Raw genomic sequence first — 18,665 nt, 5'->3', positions numbered from 1 at the left:
AAAAACTGATGGTTACCAGAGGGAAGGTTGGTGTGGGGATAGATAAAATAGGTGGAGGAGATTAAGCATACACTTATCATGATTAATGCTAAGTAATGTATAGAATTGTAAAATCACCATAGTGTACACCCGAAACTAATATAACACTGTATTTTAACTACACTGTAATTTAAAAACTTAATAAATTTCCTTTATCTGGTAAAAAAAAAGGCTAAAAGACTAAGATGGTTTAAAAATCATGAAAAAACTTTGGAATTGGGATATCTTTTGAGGGAGAATTCTAACAGACTTGGTAATTGGATGTGAGCATATTAAAAAAAATCAAAGACTACTCCAAATTGTAAATTCCTTACTGTAAAACAGCACTCCAAAAAAATTAAATTAAGCCCTTGTTAAATAAGAGCATCTTTAAAAATAATAATAACAATAGCTGTATTACCAGAAAAGCCTAGATTAAGCAGCTATAAGGAAAGGAAAGGAAAGGAAAGGAAAGGAAAGGAAAGGAAAGGAAAGGAAAGGAAAGGAAAGGAAAGGAAAGGAAAAGAAAAGAAAAGAAAAGAAAAGAAAAGAAAAGAAAAGAAAAGAAAAGAAAAGAAAAGAAAAGAAAAGAAAAGAAAAAAGAAAGAGGGGAAAAAGGAAAAGTCTCAAAAGTTAATTTCTTCTTTTAATACAAAGTTCATTGCCGGTTCAGGAGTTGTTCTGGGGCAGCTGTGTTCCACAGACTTTCCAGTAATCCAGATTGCTTTCATGTGTTGCCTCTTTCATCTCACCCTGAGCCCTCCTTCATGATCAGCAGGGAAAGAAAGATGAAGAATTGCAAATGACCTTTTCACTACTCTGCCTTAAAGTGATATGCATCACTCTGTTCACATTTCATTAATCAAATTTAGAAGCACAACTTTATTAAATAGAGAGGGAGATGAGGACTAGCCTTCCATGTGTCAGGAAGGGGAGAAGAATGTATATTACTAAAAGCTAGCATTGTCTACTATATTGGCTGACATTATACAGCATTTTCTATGTGATAGGCTATGTGTGCTGTGACCCACAAATAAAGACTTCCGGTGATATGTTCTCAATGGTTACCACCTTGATTAGAGCAGCACTTAGTCATGTTGAGTCTGGGCTTATTGTCCTAGACCACAACAGATGAGACTTCAAATGCTTGGGAAACTACCATTGACTTGGATTTGCAAATGCTCTGAGAAAATTCAACTATTCCCAGATATGTACATGCAATAACAGGACAAGAATTATGTCTATCAGTTTCTACCTTAATTTGTGGGTCATAACATACCCCAGGGATGGTATTATGGTACCAACTAGAGGCATACCCACACAAATAAGCCACATGCTTAGCAGAATCCATGCTTGGGTATAAATGTTCATAAACTCTGTTCTTCCAGTGTTTGGATATCAGATTTTATGTTTTAGGAAGTTGATGCTGGGTCTGAAAAGATTAATGGAAGAAAGCCCTTCCCTGGGGCATCCTCCAACTTCATAAATGTTACTCCCTGACAACAAACAGTTAACTTTCACACCTCACAACATTGAAAGAAATCCAGGACATCAACATGGCACCATATAGGATGAAAATTCCTGAGCCAAGGACTGAATTTAGGCTCAGTGTTTCTGCTATGTTGTCATTTCCCTCAGGTCACTCATTGACCTAGAAGTCCAAGGGACTGTTAAAACCACTTTGACTCCCTCACATCTTTAAAAGGCATCCCACTACATTAATTGTCTCAGAGCCATTCTGCAATACCAAGTGGTGGTGGACAGGTTAATTATAATCAACAACTTATCTTTTATTCAAGGCCATACTCAGCCCCAGACATTACAATCTTTTGGTCCTCAATGGTACACCAAAACATATTCAGTTCAAGTTCAGTTTTTAGAAAATACAGACTCATTATAAAGGTGGAAAGATTTTTATTATCTTAAAAGCAAATGTAAAAATCCCTTTTATTGAAGAAGAGCTACTTTTACTTGGAAAATACTTAAAGTCAAGGGAAGGAGCTGGGGTCCTGAAAGTCTGGGTATTAGCTGGTATAAACACTTAAAAGGAAGGGAAAAGTAACTCTTCATAATAGAAACATAATAGAAGTTTGAGCTTCTGGGGAGTATTTGACAGGGGAAGAGAAGTGAGTTAAGTTAATGGATATATGAGCGAAGGGTCAGAGAGAATAAACCCCCACAGGCATGATTTCTAAGAAAGAACTTAAGAAATCAGTGATGTCCTACAAGAAAATGAACTGTGACATGAAACCATTCCTCCTTGTCCTCTACAGTAGCTCAAATGAAGCCCAGATTTATCACTAATATTTTAGTATGAGTCCATTTTTATACAGAATATCTGAGTTCTGCAACTTAGATGATATAAAGTAAAACAAATTGAGCATAAGGGGATGCAGTAGGCAAGGAAGAGGCAGTTCTTATTATTACCTTTGTTATATCTTAAGACCACCATACCCAGGTTCTCTCATGACTGTCTACCAGATGGATTGTGCGACACGTGTTCTAAAATAAATACTCTAATCTTATTACCAGCCAGTGGTTATGTAGAAATCAAAAGTACATTTAAGAGTCAACAGTAGAGACAAAGGGAAATTCTCTAGATCTTTTTTTGTGAAATTGTCTTACTTGATTAAGCCCATAACTCCATATTCTCTAAAATTGTTGCCTAACTCAAAAAGTATGGCAGATACTGTTCTAGATACCCCAAAATTCTTATCTTTGCCTAAGCACACAGATAGATGATATTTCCCAACCTCCGTTGCAATTAAATGTGTGATAAGATTGAGTTCGAGCCAATGAAATATGAGCATCAATGACATAAGCCACTTTCAGCTTGACGCATAAAAATAGATCTCCTACCTGATTGAAGAGATCTTAGAGGAACTAGAATAGGGCAGAGTCTGGGCCCCTGAAAAATACTTGGAAGCCCTCCCAATCAGGGCCACAAAAATCAGACTGCAAAAGAATAAGAAATAAATCACTACGTTAAGCCACTAAAATTTGGCATTTAACTATTACAGTAGCTAATATTACAACTTAATTAATACAAAGAATAAGTTTTCACTACAAGAAAAGACTCATGTTTTCCAATGCTTAAAAATCACAGAATTCTGGAGTTAAGCGTGAAATAAGAAATCATCCAGTCCAACATGTTCTGCATTTACCAAACCCCAAGATTGTCAATAATTCTTCATGAGCGCTCTTCTAAATGACATAATTAACTTCTGGTTCCATTTCTCACGGGCTCTCACTGTTTCCAGACTGGGTTTGCATATAGCTTCCCCAAGTATGATATATGATATCTTAATTATTCAGGAATGGTGCTTGCTTTTAGGTTACTCCCAAGTGGCAATGTAAAGTCATAAGCAAATTACACAATATTATAAATAACAAGTTTTCAAGGTGCTAATGTTGTTTTGGAAGAAATTATACTCCAAACATTTCTGTAAGCATATAAATAAGGTTCAATATTTTCCTTTCAGATTAGTAATATCTAGGAATTTAACACTTAGACTATCGTTCCTGTTAAATAGTTATTGTGATTTTCCATGATTTTACCTTAGGAATATGTTTATTTCTCCTGAATCTATCTTTCTCATTATGGTTACTCTGTTATTTCAAAACAAGCTCCCATATATCTGTCACTGATGAAAACTCTAGAATTACTTTTGATCTTTGGCAAGCCATGATTCTTCCAGAAGCATCTTTTCAATATGGATTTTTTATATATCCACACTTGTAAATATGTAATATATTTTTTGTATCACAAACATTTAGTCTCTATTTAAGAATCTTATTTCAGTGCTTAATAACATTAGCAACATCACTATATGATCTGCTTGATGAAATATTGTTTTGTGGTAAATCTTTCCAGACCACCTTAGGGCTTTCTGCTAACATGTTCTATTCCTTTTTTTACAAGCAGTTCACATTTAACCTTAAAGGAAGGACTCGGTTCACTTCTGTTGTACAAAAATGTCTTTATACCTCATATTCCTTTGCTACTATAAAAGTTTATATTATAGCAGGTAATATGCAACAAAATATACCTTAAGCAAATTGCATGTTAGATGGTTTATTTAAATGTCAAAGTAAAACTTTGTCTTTTGAACCAGCTCATAATAAGAGCAACAAATTTCAAGTTCTGTATATTTTCAAGATTTGTGTTCCATTACAGAGTCAGTAATCTCTTGAAAAGCCATGGAGCATCAAAATAGTTCTCTAATATTTGAAACATGTGTAGTCTTCCTGCTTTGTAGTAACAATTTCCATTGCATGTTTTCCAGCATATCTTATTTGCTTCCTTGCAAGATAGATCTCCTTTTTCTGACAAAACAGTAACAGAATTCCCATCATGTCTTAATAATTACAATCAAGATGTTTCATAAAACTTATGTTTAATGTTACTAACTAGAAAACCATTTGATGAATTTTAGTATTATTTTAGTGGGGGGTTGTTTGTTTGGTTTTGAATATTTGTGATTCTTTTCATCTAACCCAATGGAAACATATACAGTTATACTGATCAAATAGTGATGTTTTGTTTTCAGAATAAACAAATACCATTCCTAACTGTAAGGCTTCAAAATAGCTTCCCATTATATTATTTTTATGGACAATATCTATTAGAAAAAATAATATTTCTACTGTTACCTATCTTTTTTTTTAATATATGAAATTTATTGTCAAATTGGTTTCCATACAACACCCAGTGCTCATCCCAAAAGGTGCCCTCCTCAATACCCATCACACACCCTCCCCTCCCTCCCACCCCCCATCAACCCTCAGTTTGTTCTCAGTTTTTAACAGTCTCTTATGCTTTGGCTCTCTCCCACCCTAACCTCTTTTTTTTTTTTTCCCCCTTCCCCTCCCCCATGGGTTTCTGTTAAGTTTCTCAGGATCCACATAAGAGTGAAACCATATGGTATCTGTCTTTCTCTGTATGGCTTATTTCACTTAGCATCACACTCTCCAGTTCCATCCACGTTGCTACAAAAGGCCACATTTCATTTTTTCTCATTGCCATGTAGTATTCCATTGTATATATAAACCACAATTTCTTTATCCATTCATCAGTTGATGGACATTTAGGCTCTTTCCATAATTTGGCTATTGTTGAGAGTGCTGCTATAAACACTGGGGTACAAGTGCCCCTATGCATCAGTACTCCTGTATCCCTTGGATAAATTCCTAGCAGTGCTATTGCTGGGTCATAGGGTAGGTCTATTTTTAATTTTCTGAGGAACCTCCACACTGCTTTCCAGAGTGGCTGCACCAATTTGCATTCCCACCAACAGTGCAAGAGGGTTCCCCTTTCTTCACATCCTCTCCAGCATCTATAGTCTCCTGAATTCTTCATTTTGGCCACTCTGACTGGTGTGAGGTGATATCTGAGTGTGGTTTTGATTTGTATTTCCCTGATAAGGAGCGACGCTGAACATCTTTTCATGTGCCTGTTGGCCATCCGGATGTCTTCTTTAGAGAAGTGTCTTTTCATGTTTTCTGCCCATTTCTTCACTGGGTTATTTGTTTTTCGGGTGTGGAGTTTGGTGAGCTCTTTATAGATTTTGGATACTAGCCCTTTGTCCGATATGTCATTTGCAAATATCTTTTCCCATTCCGTTGGTTGCCTTTTAGTTTTGTTGGTTGTTTCCTTTGCTGTGCAGAAGCTTTTTATCTTCATAAGGTCCCAGTAATTCACTTTTGCTTTTAATTCCCTTGCCTTTGGGTATGTGTCGAGTAAGAGATTGCTACGGCTGAGGCCAGAGAGGTCTTTTCCTGCTATCTCCTCTAGGGTTTTGATGGTTTACTGTCTCACATTCAGGTCCTTTATCCATTTTGAGTTTATTTTTGTGAATGGTGTGAGAAAGTGGTCTAGTTTCAACCTTCTGCATGTTGCTGTCCAGTTCTCCCAATACCATTTGTTAAAGAGACTGTCTTTTTTCCATTGGATGTTCTTTCCTGCTTTGTCAAAGATGAGTTGGCCATACGTTTGTGGGTCTAGTTCTGGGGTTTCTATTCTATTCCATTGGTCTATGTGTCTGTTTTTGTGCCAATACCATGCTGTCTTGATGATGACAGCTTTGTAGTAGAGGCTAAAGTCTGGGATTGTGATGCCTCCTGCTTTGGGCTTCTTCAAAATTACTTTGGCTATTCGGGGCCTTTTGTGGTTCCATATGAATTTTAGGATTGCTTGTTCTAGTTTTGAGAAGAATGCTGGTGCAATTTTGATTGGGATTGCATTGAATGTGTAAACAGCTTTCGGTAGTATTGACATTTTGACAATATTTATTCTTCCAATCCATGAGCAGGGAATGTCTTTCCATTTCTTTAAATCTTCTTCAATTACCTTCATAAGGTTTCTATAGTTTTCAGCATACAGATCTTTTACATCTTTGGTTAGATTTATTCCTAGGTATTTTATGCTTCTTGGTGCAATTGTGAATGGGATCAGTTTCTTTATTTGTCTTTCTGTTGCTTCATTGTTAGTGTATAAGAATGCAACTGATTTCTGTACATTGATTTTATATCCTGCAACTTTGCTGAATTCATGTATCAGTTCTAGCAGACTTTTGGTGGAGTCTATCGGATTTTCCATGTATAATATCATGTCATCTGCAAAAAGCGAAAGCTTGACTTCATCTTTGCCAATTTGGATGCCTTTGATTTCCTTTTGTTGTCTGATTGCTGATGCTAGAACTTCCAGCACTATGTTAAACAACAGCGGTGAGAGTGGGCATCCCTATCGTGTTCCTGATCTCAGGGAAAAAGCTCTCAGTTTTTCCCCGTTGAGGATGATGTTAGCTGTGGGCTTTTCATAAATGGCTTTTATGATCTTTAAGTATGTTCCTTCTATCCTGACTTTCTCAAGGGTTTTTATTAAGAAAGGGTGCTGGATTCTGTCAAAGGCCTTTTCTGCATCGATTGACAGGATCATATGGTTCTTCTCTTTTTTTTTTGTTAATGTGATGTGTCACGTTGATTGATTTGCGAATGTTGAACCAGCCCTGCATCCCAGGAATGAATCCCACTTGGTCATGGTGAATAATGCTTTTTGTATGCCGTTGAATTCGATTTGCTAGTATCTTACTGAGAATTTTTGCATCCATATTCATCAGGGATATTGGCCTGTAGTTCTCTTTTTTTACTGGGTCTCTGTCTGGTTTAGGAATCAAAGTAATACTGGCTTCATAGAATGAGTCTGGAAGTTTTCCTTCCCCTTCTATTTCTTGGAATAGCTTGAGAAGGATAGGTATTATCTCTGCTTTAAACGTCTGGTAGAACTCCCCTGGGAAGCCATCTGGTCCTGGACTCTTATTTGTTGGGAGATTTTTGATAACCGATTCAATTTCTTCACTGGTTATGGGTCTGTTCAAGCTTTCTATTTCCTCCTGATTGAGTTTTGGAAGAGTGTAGGTGTTTAGGAATTTGTCCATTTCTTCCAGGTTGTCCAATTTGTTGGCATATAATTTTTCATAGTATTCCCTGATAATTGTTTGTATCTCTGAGGGATTGGTTGTAATAATTCCATTTTCATTCATGATTTTATCTATTTGGGTCATCTCCCTTTTCTTTTTGAGAAGCCTGGCTAGAGGTTTGTCAATTTTGTTTATTTTTTCAAAAAACCAACTCTTGGTTTCGTTGATCTGCTCTACAGTTGTTTTAGATTCTATATTGTTTATTTCTGCTCTGATCTTTATTATTTCTCTTCTTCTGCTGGGTTTAGGCTGCCTTTGCTGTTCCGCTTTTAGTTCCTTTAGGTGTGCTGTTAGATTTTGTATTTGGGATTTTTCTTGTTTCTTGAGATAGGCCTGGATTGCAATGTATTTTCCTCTCAGGACTGCCTTCGCTGCGTCCCAAAGCATTTGGATTGTTGTGTTTTCATTTTCGTTTGTTTCCATATATTTTTTAATTTCTTCTCGAATTGCCTGGTTGACACGTTCATTCTTTAGTAGGGTGTTCTTTAACCTCCATGCTTTTGGAAGTTTTCCAGACTTTTTCCTGTGGTTGATTTCAAGCTTCATAGTATTGTGGTCTGAAAGTATGCATGGTATGATTTCAATTCTTGTAAACTTATGAAGGGCTGTTTTGTGGCCCAGTATATGATCTATCTTGGAGAATGTTCCATGTGCACTCGAGAAGAAAGTATATTCTGTTGCTTTGGGATGTAGAGTTCTAAATATATCTGTCAAGTCCATCTGATCCAATGTATCATTCAGGGCCCTTGTTTCTTTATTGACCGTGTGTCTAGATGATCTATCCATTTCTGTAAGTGGGGTGTCAAAGTCCCCTGCAATTACCACATTCTTATCAATAAGGTTGCTTATGTTTATGAGTAATTGTTGTATATATCTGGGGGCTCCGGTATTCGGCGCATAGACATTTATAATTGTTAGCTCTTCCTGATGGATAGACCCTGTAACTATTATAAAATGTCCTTCTTCATCTCTTGTTACAGCCTTTAATTTAAAGTCTAGTTTGGCTGATATAAGTATGGCTACTCCAGCTTTCTTTTGGCTTCCAGTAGCATGATAAGTAGTTCTCCATCCCCTCACTCTCAATCTAAAGGTGCCCTCAGGTCTAAAATGAGTCCCTTGTAGACAGCAAATAGATGGTTGTTTTTTTTTTATCCATCCTGATACCCTATGTCTTTTGGTTGATGCATTTAATCCATTTACATTCAGTGTTATTATAGAAAGATACGGGTTTAGAGTCCTTGTGATGTCTGTATGTTTTATGCTTGTAGTGATGTCTCTGGGACTTTGTCTCACAGGATCCCCCTTAGGATCTCTTGTAGGGCTGGTTTAGTGGTGACAAATTCCTTCAGTTTTTGTTTGTTTGGGAAGACCTTTATCTCTCCTTCTATTCTAAACGACAGACTTGCTGGATAAAGGATTCTAGGCTGCATATTTTTTCTGTTTAGCACACTGAAGATCTCGTGCCAATTCTTTCTGGCCTGCCAAGTTTCAAAAGAGAGATCAGTCACGAGTCTTATAGGTCTCCCTTTATATGTGAGGGCACGTTTATCCCTTGCTGCTTTCAGAATTTTCTCTTTATCCTTGTATTTTGCCAGTTTCACTATGATATGTCGTGCAGAAGATCGATTCAAGTTACGTCTGAAGGGAGTTCTCTGTGCCTCTTGGATTTCAATGCCTTTTTCCTTCCCCAGTTCAGGGAAGTTCTCAGCTATAATTTCTTCAAGTACCCCTTCAGCACCTTTCCCTCTCTCTTCCTCCTCTGGGATACCAATTATGCGTATATTATTTCTTTTTAGTGTATCACTTAGTTCTCTAATTTTCCCCTCATACTCCTGGATTTTTTTTATCTCTCTTTCTCTCAGCTTCCTCTTTTTCCATAACTTTATCTTCTAGTTCACCTATTCTCTCCTCTGCCTCTTCAATCCGAGCTGTCATCGTTTCCATTTTGTTTTGCATTTCGTTTAAAGCACTTTTCAGCTCCTCGTGACTGTTCCTTAGTCCCTTGATCTCTGTAGCAAGAGATTCTCTGCTGTCCTCTATACTGTTTTCAAGCCCAGCGATTAATTTTATGACTATTATTCTAAATTCACTTTCTGTGATATTATTTAAATCCTTTTTGATCAGTTCATTAGCTGTTGTTATTTCCTGGAGATTCTTCTGAGGGGAATTCTTCCGCTTGGTCATTTTGGATAGTCCCTGGAGTGGTGAGGACCTGCAGGGCACTTCCCCTGTGCTGTGGTGTATAACTGGAGTTGGTGGGCGGGGCCGCAGTCCGACCTGATGTCTGCCCCCAGCCCACCGCTGGGGCCACAGTCAGACTGGTGTGTGCCTTCTCTTCCCCTCTCCTAGGGGCGGGATTCACTGTGGGGTGGCACGGCCCGTCTGGGCTACTTGCACACTGCCAGGCTTGTGATGCTGGGGATCTGGCGTATTAGCTGGGGTGGGTAGGCAAGGTGCACGGGGGCAGGAGGGGCAGGCTTAGCTCGCTTCTCCTTAGGTGATCCACTTCAGGAGGGGCCCTGTGGCAGCGGGAGGGAGTCAGATCTGCTGCCGGAGGTTTGGCTCCACAGAAGGGCAGAGTTGGGTGTATGCGCAGAGCGAGCAAGTTCCCTGGCAGGAACTGGTTCTCTTTGGGATTTTGGCTGGGGGATGGGTGGGGGAGATGGCGCTGGCGAACACCTTTGTTCCCCACCAAACTGAGCTCTGTCGTCCGGGGGCTCAGCAGCTCTCCCTCCCTTTGTCCTCCAGCCTTCCCGCTTTCTGAGCAGAGCTGTTAACTTATGACCTCCCAGACGCTAAGTCGCGCTTGCTGTCGGAACACAGTCAGTCAGGCCCCTCTGCTTTTGCAAGCCAGACTCGGGGGCTCTGCTTGGCCGGCGAGCCGCCCCTCTGCCCCGGCTCCCTCCTGGTAGTCTGTGGAGCACGCACCGTCTCGCCGCCCTTCCTACCCTGGTCCTCTCGTCTGCGCTTGGCTCCAGAGACTCCGTTCTGCTAATCCTCTGGCGGTTTTCTGGGTTATTTAGGCAGGTGTAGGTGGAATCTAGTGATCAGCAGGACGCGCGGAGAGCCCAGCGTCCTCCTACGCCGCCATCTTCCCTCTCTCCACAATCCTGTTACCTATCTTTCTTATTAATATGAAGGGTTTATTTGTTATATGCATAGCAAATGTCTTTTCCTATCTTAGCTTGCTTTATCACTCTCTTGATGGTAGCTCTTGATGAAAAAAAGTTCCTAATTTTAATATTATCCACTACTTCAATATTTGCCGATCTTTTCCTTTATGGTTAATGTACTTTATAATGATGGTCAAGAAATCTTTGCCTATAGAAATGGAATGATAAATAAGAAGTGTTTCTACGAGTCAGGAGTCAGTTAAGAACAAGATCAAAACAGATACAGAAAAAGAGCAAATGAACAAGGTCAAGTCTTGTATCTTTAGGTTCATGGTATGTGGATGTGTTTGGATTACTTAAGACTACAGAGTTGAAATGGACACTACATCCGACTGAGATCCCCTCTGCTAAACAGGGCTCAGTCTAAGTTTCTTTGGAATGACATAAGAAAAAGGTGGTATATATTCAAAGCTAATCTTGGTAGGAGGTTAATTGCAGCATACTAGGTTACCAGTGTACTACTGTTACTATGTACTCAGATTCTGAAGCTATCTGAAGCTATCCCATCTGAAGCTATAGGTCCTAGATGTAGAGCAGTTTGTCTGTCAGCCAGGTTTGGCATGAAGAAATAAAAGATAGCATAAATGAGCAGGGGTAAATATAGGGGGGGATACTAAAGGGTTGGTTCACTCAGCAAATTATTTTAAAGAACCTTATGAATTATCCTTATAGAAATGCAAGTGTAAATGCCTATAAGGTAGAGAAAGCCATCCAGTGTTTCCCATTGGTCTGTCTGCTTTGATGTTTGGTATAGGTTCTATACACTTTATATTGTTCCTTCCATATTGGACAGTATATTATTCAGGTTTTCCAGTTTTGAGATTCAAACTGACTTCTGGAGAAAAGATAGGAAGGGGAGATAAATCTCTGCTTTTTTAATTGAAAAAAATCAAGATGTTTATAATTTCAGGCATAACTAAATATTCAGGGACTCAAAGACAACTTGGTCTCTGTCACTCTCTCTCTCTCGCTCTCTTTTTTTCTGAAGTCTATGTTTTTGTAAGAGCTAATTACCAGTGCAACATACTGGTAATGAACACAAGTTCTAGATCCAGAATCTAGGTTCAAGTCTCAGCTTTACCACTAGCTGTGAAACTTTGGGCAAAACATTTAGCCTCATTTACCACATCTCTAGATTGGGGATGATAAATCTTTACCCTGCCTCTAAGGATTATTATAAGACTACAACAACTTGTAAGACTACAAGTTGTGTGGTTGACTGTCACATAGTAATTGCTCAATTAATATTATCTAGCCATATCTTGATTCTGTTTTCACCTGCATTAACTTCAATGTCAGATAGGTTCTCCTTAAGCAGGCTTTTCATACATGGTGGCAAAATTGTCACCAACAGCTCAAGTTGTTTATTTTCGGTTTAAATCTGTTATGAAGAGAGATATTTAGCTCCCCAGCAATTCCAAATATAGCTCAGAAATTATTTTCCTGTCTTCTGTTGCATAGTTATCCATGACCCAAGTACTATGGCTCGATTAACGTGATTCTCCAACTGGATCACATAATCAATCCTGGATCAAAGCCAGGAGAGGATCAGTCCCAACCTAATAAAGTGAATTAACAATGGAAGAGAGGTGATGCCCTAAAAAAAGCTGATGGCTTTGTCATAAGAAAAAATCACATGCTGGCCAAGTTAAAACATTAAATGTCTAAGAGAAGCAGGGACCGTACAGGTTTTCTTGAGCAGCTCATCCACATAACAGTCAGAGCCTTGTATTTGGAAGGACAGGAAATAGGGAAGTAAGGATGGAAGCTTTGATTGCATGAATGTTGTGATTAGCTGAATGGGTAGAGCAATACACTCTGAAAATTACACTGTAGTGGATTATGCCTTGGGCTTGTATAGTAAGTAGCAGTGGAAATAATCTTCTAAAACATGGTTGGTGTAGTAACTGGTCTAAGACGGTCAGTGATGGACAAATGGATCTGAAGATACAGAACCTTGAGCAGAGAGTGTTGGAAGTATTTAGAATATCAGGATTAGGTAGTTTTTCTTAATAAATCATATGACAACAATGACTAGGGGAACTGAAGTTTCAGTAAAGAGAATGAGGCCTGCCATTTTGGTGAATGCATCTACCAAGTTTCTGATGTGGTCTTTGAAAGATGTAAGTATTTTATCAATCTAGGGTGATGGTTTTGCAGACGGGCTAGGGGGATTGGAGTGAATAACGAAAGTCCTCCGGAATGTCCTAATCCCAAAGAAAGAGATAGCTGGGTTGTGCTATAGTATGGGGCATTATGTTTAAAGAGGGAGAACTGAAATTTCTAAGAGCAACATCAGCATAAGAGTACAATTAAGACTTATGTCTGTATTTCCTCATTTAAATGGTGGAGCATGGTGTTTTTGTCTAGTTTAGGACCTGATGGGAGCTGTGTCTGGCTTACTACCAGACACTAAAAGGCATAATCTCTACTTGTTGTTTCTGCCTAATTGTCTCAATTATTGTCAACTGTGGCCAACTAGTGGACTCACAGTCTGGGCCAGCTTCCCAGTCAGCTCTCTCTTGAGGTCCTCCTGATCTAAGTCATAAAGTGTGGGCCAATTTCAGGCCAGTTGCTGCTAGAAGAACTTAAATTCTACACTTACACTTTCCAATACAGATGTGCTAAATATTCTGTTAGGGTAGGCTGGACATTTCAAACATAGTCTAGAAGATGGCCAGAAACCCACACACAATTCACCAATGGGAAACTGCTAGGTTACCTAAATAAAATTATGCATTTTCCTATGGCTACTTAGCAAAAGACTAAAAATATTACTTTTTAGATTCCATTTCCATTCATTAGAAAGTATTTATTGAGCACTTATTATGTGCCAGGAAACTGTGTGTCTGTGTGTGTGTGTGTGTGTTTTAAGTTCTGGGAATGTTTCTGTGATTACAGCAAATAAAAATCGCTGCCTTCATCTAGCACATATTCTAGTAAGGTAGGACAGACATTTTAAACATAGTAAGTAAAATGTACAGTATGGAAGGAAATGCCAGAATGTCTGAGATTTGCTTTAAAATATATCAAAAGTAGTGGGGGTATAGGTTAAATAACATTAGTAAAATATTGATAATTATTGAAGCTTGGTGATGAGACATGGCAATTCATTATACTATTCATACACACACACAATTGTTCATTTGTGATAAATGCTATATAGAAAAGTAAAGCAGAATAGGAGAATAAATGGTAGCTGGGGAACTATTATAAACAGAATGGTCAGAGAAGGCCTGTAGGAAGGTAACATCTGAGCAAAGATCATAGGGATAGGGTCACACATTTACTTCCTACACTCAGATATACAATAACTGGGGTATTTTCATTTTCTGTAACCTATTTGATCTTCCTTATAAGCCCCCACTAGCTTTTGGGAAGCACATAAGAAAAAATAAATAAATAAATCTAAACTTAATCCTGTCCAGGAAAACCGCAGCCTAATCTACTTGTTGCTTCAAAGGTGCAGGATGGGACACACTAATGAGGCAATGCAGACACACAAACTTTTATTATCTCTATACTGAACACGACCTTCTCAGTTAAATATAACAGGGCTAAGGCATCCAAGTACTTTCTATGTATGCAGGTCTATACATATTTATGCCTCACCCGAGTTTATTACCATTTTTATGTTCTCATCTTTCTTCCACAATTTCTCTCCCTTACCCTCCAATTGCTACCTTGTTTTTCCACAAGGTAACAATAACTAGACCACAGGTTGCTCTACCGCTGTTTAACCATGACTTCGTTTTCTTATTTTCTCTTCTTATTAAAATATCATTATCATGAAGAGGGATTACATTGCTCAGGACATCAGGAGTGTGGCCTTCTACAGCGTAAGTCAGTTAGAGCCTCTCCTTTGGTCAAACTACAATTGTGGTCTTTAGCTCCTCCTATGCTTATCATCATAAGAATGTAAACATTCTGCAGTTGCCTCATCCTTATCTATTTTTCACAATGTTTTCCTGACCTTACACTTTCCCCTGAATTCAGTGACCTCATACATTTTGCTCTGGATAACCCACATTAATATAATTTCATCCTCTAATAGAAGATATTATATTTTCCTTCTGATCAATTCTACTCCACATCAAGGATTTGAATAGTCTAATCCTTCTGATTCTCTCCCTTAAGCTTTGCCTCAGCCCCTGCTCTCCCATCCAGAAACTGACTGAACCTCCTTCCTTTTTCTGTCTAATTGAATTCTCCCTTTTAAAAAACCACTAGGCTAGTTTTTTTTGTTTGTTTTTTACTCTGATCACAGTTCAGTGTGTTGTGAATAGTGTATTAAAAAGAAATGAAATTATAATGAATAAAGTATATCAAAATACATTGCAAACAATAAGAGTTTTTTATGTAACAGCTTCGTTTCAGCTATAACAGAGATAGATGATAGATAGAAAGATGGCAGATAGATAGATAGATAGATACTGAATATAATACATACAAGTGAACTCGGTCATAACACATTGTTTTCTATTGTGATTAGTGGTGCTTTGAAAGCCCAATAGCTATCAGGCCTAGCTTTTGATATGTTAAATGCAAGTAAGAGGAGTTTGGGAAAACCTTTTCACTCTCCAGGTTTGCAAGACAATTCTCTTCCTAGAGAGGTCAAGAAAGTCAGCTTTTGAGTCTAAAGCTCACCAATGCCCTTTTTGGTGCAGCTTCTTTTGTATAATAGTCTCTAGCTCTTTTATGTGTAAGAAGTCTCAAACCCTGGGGGAGAAAAGATGCAAAAAAAAAAGCACTAAATTGTATCAGTGTTATATTGTAAACTGTTACCCTATTAAACATGCCAATTATAAGTCTTGGGCTTCCATGTAGATTTGCAGTTGCTTAAGCAAGAAAGGCATTTTTTCTCATTGACCTCGAGACATGTTTGAGGAGATGAAGCAATGTCGACTTGCAGATCCCTGGGACAGCTGTGGGAGAAGATGCTGGTACCTGCAGGACAAGCAGTTTCTCTTCTTAACTAACTAGTTCAGCCAGGTGGGTAGGTATAAATATTATGGTCAGCATTCCCCTCCCTCATCTCTGGGCTTCAACAGATGTGCTTATCCCACTAGACTACAAGCATTTTCGTTGACTGCTGTATCATTAGCAATCAGAACTGCATCTAGCGTTAGTGTATACTCAAAAATTTTTTTTTGTTGAAAAAAACTGCTGATTTAAAGTGTATTTTCGCACCTATCTTTAGGAAATGTATGTTCCTAGAATCAACAGCCGCAAAACGCCCATTGTCCCCACACAGGGATTAAGTATTAGGCTGCCCTGGGCTACAGACCTTCAAGCATGGGAATGACCACGGTAACTACATTGACTGCAGAGGCCCAGAATAAAAAAAGGTAAGTCAGAATCTCAAAATTCAAGATTTAAGAGCCAGAACATACACACAAATGCCAAGTTTAGGAAGTAGAAGAGATGGAGTGAAGACTCAGTGTGTGTATAAGAAATGGACCAGAACCAGGGAAGTGGGGCCCAGAATGGGTTTTGCAACCACCACTGAGTAGTGTCTTTTATAGGCCTACAGTTAAGTGACCTATAGTGAATTAGACTAAGAGGTACAGGACTGAGAGAGAAAGCGGGGGGATGGTTAAAGGAGCAAAACTTGATATATAGATGGGCTTTTGGGCAAAAAAAGTAACAAAAGAGAGAGGGCCTGAAGAAAGTCAAGGAAAAAATAGATTTGGGACACATTTGTTTTATTGTAATCTTCAAGATTTGGTGACCAAGTGTTTGCAAACTCTTAAGAATAACCATGATTAAGGTAATCTACTTTGAGGAACTGAGAATATAGTGATTGTATTAAAAAGGAATGGAGACTATGGGGGAGCAGTTTTGTTCGTTTTATGAGTTTACTTCTGAACATGATGAAGTGTCTGTAAAACATTCAACTTGAGAAATCAAAAAGGCCTTTGGAAAATTTTATGTACATCTTAGAAAAGACATTAGAGCTGGAACTAAAGATTTAGGAATCCAGAGCACCTGGGTGGCTCAGTCAGTTGAGCATCTGACTCTTGATGCTGGCTCAGGTCATGATCTTGTGATTTATGGGTTCAAGCCCCCACATCAAGCTCCTCACTGACAGCTCAGATCCTGCTTGGGATTCTGTCTCTCCCTCTTCCTGCCCCCTCCCTGCTCGCTCTCTCTCGCTCTCTCTCTCTCTCTCTCTCTCTCCCTCTCAAAATAAAGAAATAAACTTTAAAAAAAGAAAGATTTAGGAATCCATTTGTAAGTGTTAAGGAATTTCATAGGAGTAATTTGAATGTAAAGATTGCTCATGGAATCGTATAGAGAAAAAAGAATGAAGCATGGAAGGATGAGGTAGTTTAACATTTAGGGATATATGGAAGAAGATCATCCAGTAAAAGGAATATAGATAAAATAGGGCCAGTGGTATTTAAGAAAATTAATTTGTTATTCAAGTCTTATTTTCTTATCCTTCCCCCATGATTATGCTACATGTGATAGCGAAAATTAATCACCTCATTCAGATTCTTCCTTTCTCTCCTCCATTTTCACATATATAAATATGTATATTATTGCAGATTGGGATCTCAGGAAACAGACTCTAAGATTCTAAGATCTGCATGTAGGGGTCCCATGGAGGAGGGAGATTCTCTTGTTAAAAAGATCTGTGAGAGGTAAGAGAAATAGGATGGGAAAGAGGGAGAATTTGCTTATTTTTAAAAATATTTATTTATTTATTTATTTATTTATTTATTTATTTACTTACTTATTTATTTATTTAGGCCAGAGCAGGGAGGGGGCAGAGAGAGAGAAAGGGCAAGAGAGAATCCTAAGCAGGCTTTGCATTGATGCGGGGGTGGGGGGGTGGTGAGAGGAGAGGGGGTCAATCTTGAGACTATGAGATCATGACTTGAGCAGAAATCAAGAATCAGACACTTAACCAACTGAGCCACCCAGGCACCTCGGAAAGAGGGAGAATTTGAACTGTGATGCAGTTATAACACAGGCCTCAGTTAACCCACTTGGAGCTCAGAAGCCCCTTGAGAGAAATTCCCGACATCAACAGAGGGGGTGTAAATTTGATGCAGGAGTTTTTTTTAGGTCAAGATGAATTTCCAGAGAATACAACTATGAACAGTCAGCAGCCAATACTCTAGGCAGATGCAAGCATGGGTGTCTCAGTCCTTAAAGGGTTGAAATCTGGGTGTAAAAGCACAGCATCCACTACAGACTCTCGCTTATATCTTCATAGGCGTGAGCTCGCTCGCATGCGTGTGTGTATTTAGTTATTCTCTGGTTTATCAGTCAGTATATAGTAAAAAAATGATTACTGATGACAAAAGCATTTTGGCGATTTAACAAATATGTTGGTACACTGACTGAACCTGCTGTTGTTGTGAAGCTACTAGTAAGAACAATTTTCCAACTCATATCCCAGAGGTGGAAACAGCATAAACCTGGGTGGGAAAACCAAGGTCGAGAAAGCTTATCTCTTCCCTAAAAGAAACAGTCAATTAAACTGTCTATTTTAGGGTGCCTGGGTGGCTCAGCTGTTTAAGTATCCAACTCTTTATTTCAGCTCAGGTCATATCTCATGGTTTGTGAGGCTGAGCATTGAGGCAGGCTCCACAGTGTGGAGCCTGCCTGGGATTCTCTCCCTCTCTCCCTGCCCCTCCCCCATTCTCTCTCTCTTACTCTCTCTCTCTCTTAAAATAAATAAATACATATTTTTTAATGTCTCTCTTATGCCCTGATCTTTACAGTTTGCTTATATTGTAGCATTAGAATGGGAACTGTATTATATTATTCAGAGCTACCTACATAATAACAAATGAGATGTTTGCCAGAAATTTTCACAGCCTATCATAGTGCTTACTAAGGATAATTTTTAACAGACATATAATGTATTGTAATGATTTTTTTTTTTTTTTTTGGAAGGGACTTACACTATTTCTGCTTGGGCTCATTTGGAGCTCTCAGAGGCACTTATATGACAGTGAGGGCCAGGCTCTTGCCAGGACTC

The 18,665-nt window shown here is 38.6% G+C and overlaps 1 long non-coding RNA gene across 6 annotated transcripts in view; it reads right to left on the bottom strand.

Moving 5' to 3' along the window:
• LOC109502465 overlaps nucleotides 1-18,665 on the bottom strand; it is a 99,321-nt gene that overhangs the window by 61,678 nt on the left and 18,978 nt on the right. Inside the window, exon 3 of one of the 6 annotated variants that reach the window (XR_006583390.1) lies at nucleotides 2,878-2,973. The exons of the other annotated variants lie outside the window; for them this stretch is intronic. This is a non-coding gene — a long non-coding RNA (uncharacterized LOC109502465). The remainder of the gene's footprint in view (nucleotides 1-2,877; nucleotides 2,974-18,665) is intronic. 6 annotated transcript variants of the gene reach the window in all.

Source organism: Felis catus, chromosome A1 (assembly GCF_018350175.1).
Source record: "Felis catus isolate Fca126 chromosome A1, F.catus_Fca126_mat1.0, whole genome shotgun sequence".
NCBI lineage: Eukaryota > Metazoa > Chordata > Mammalia > Carnivora > Felidae > Felis > Felis catus.
Note: the sequence above shows the minus strand (reverse complement) of the source record. Positions and strands in the feature narration are given on the sequence as shown.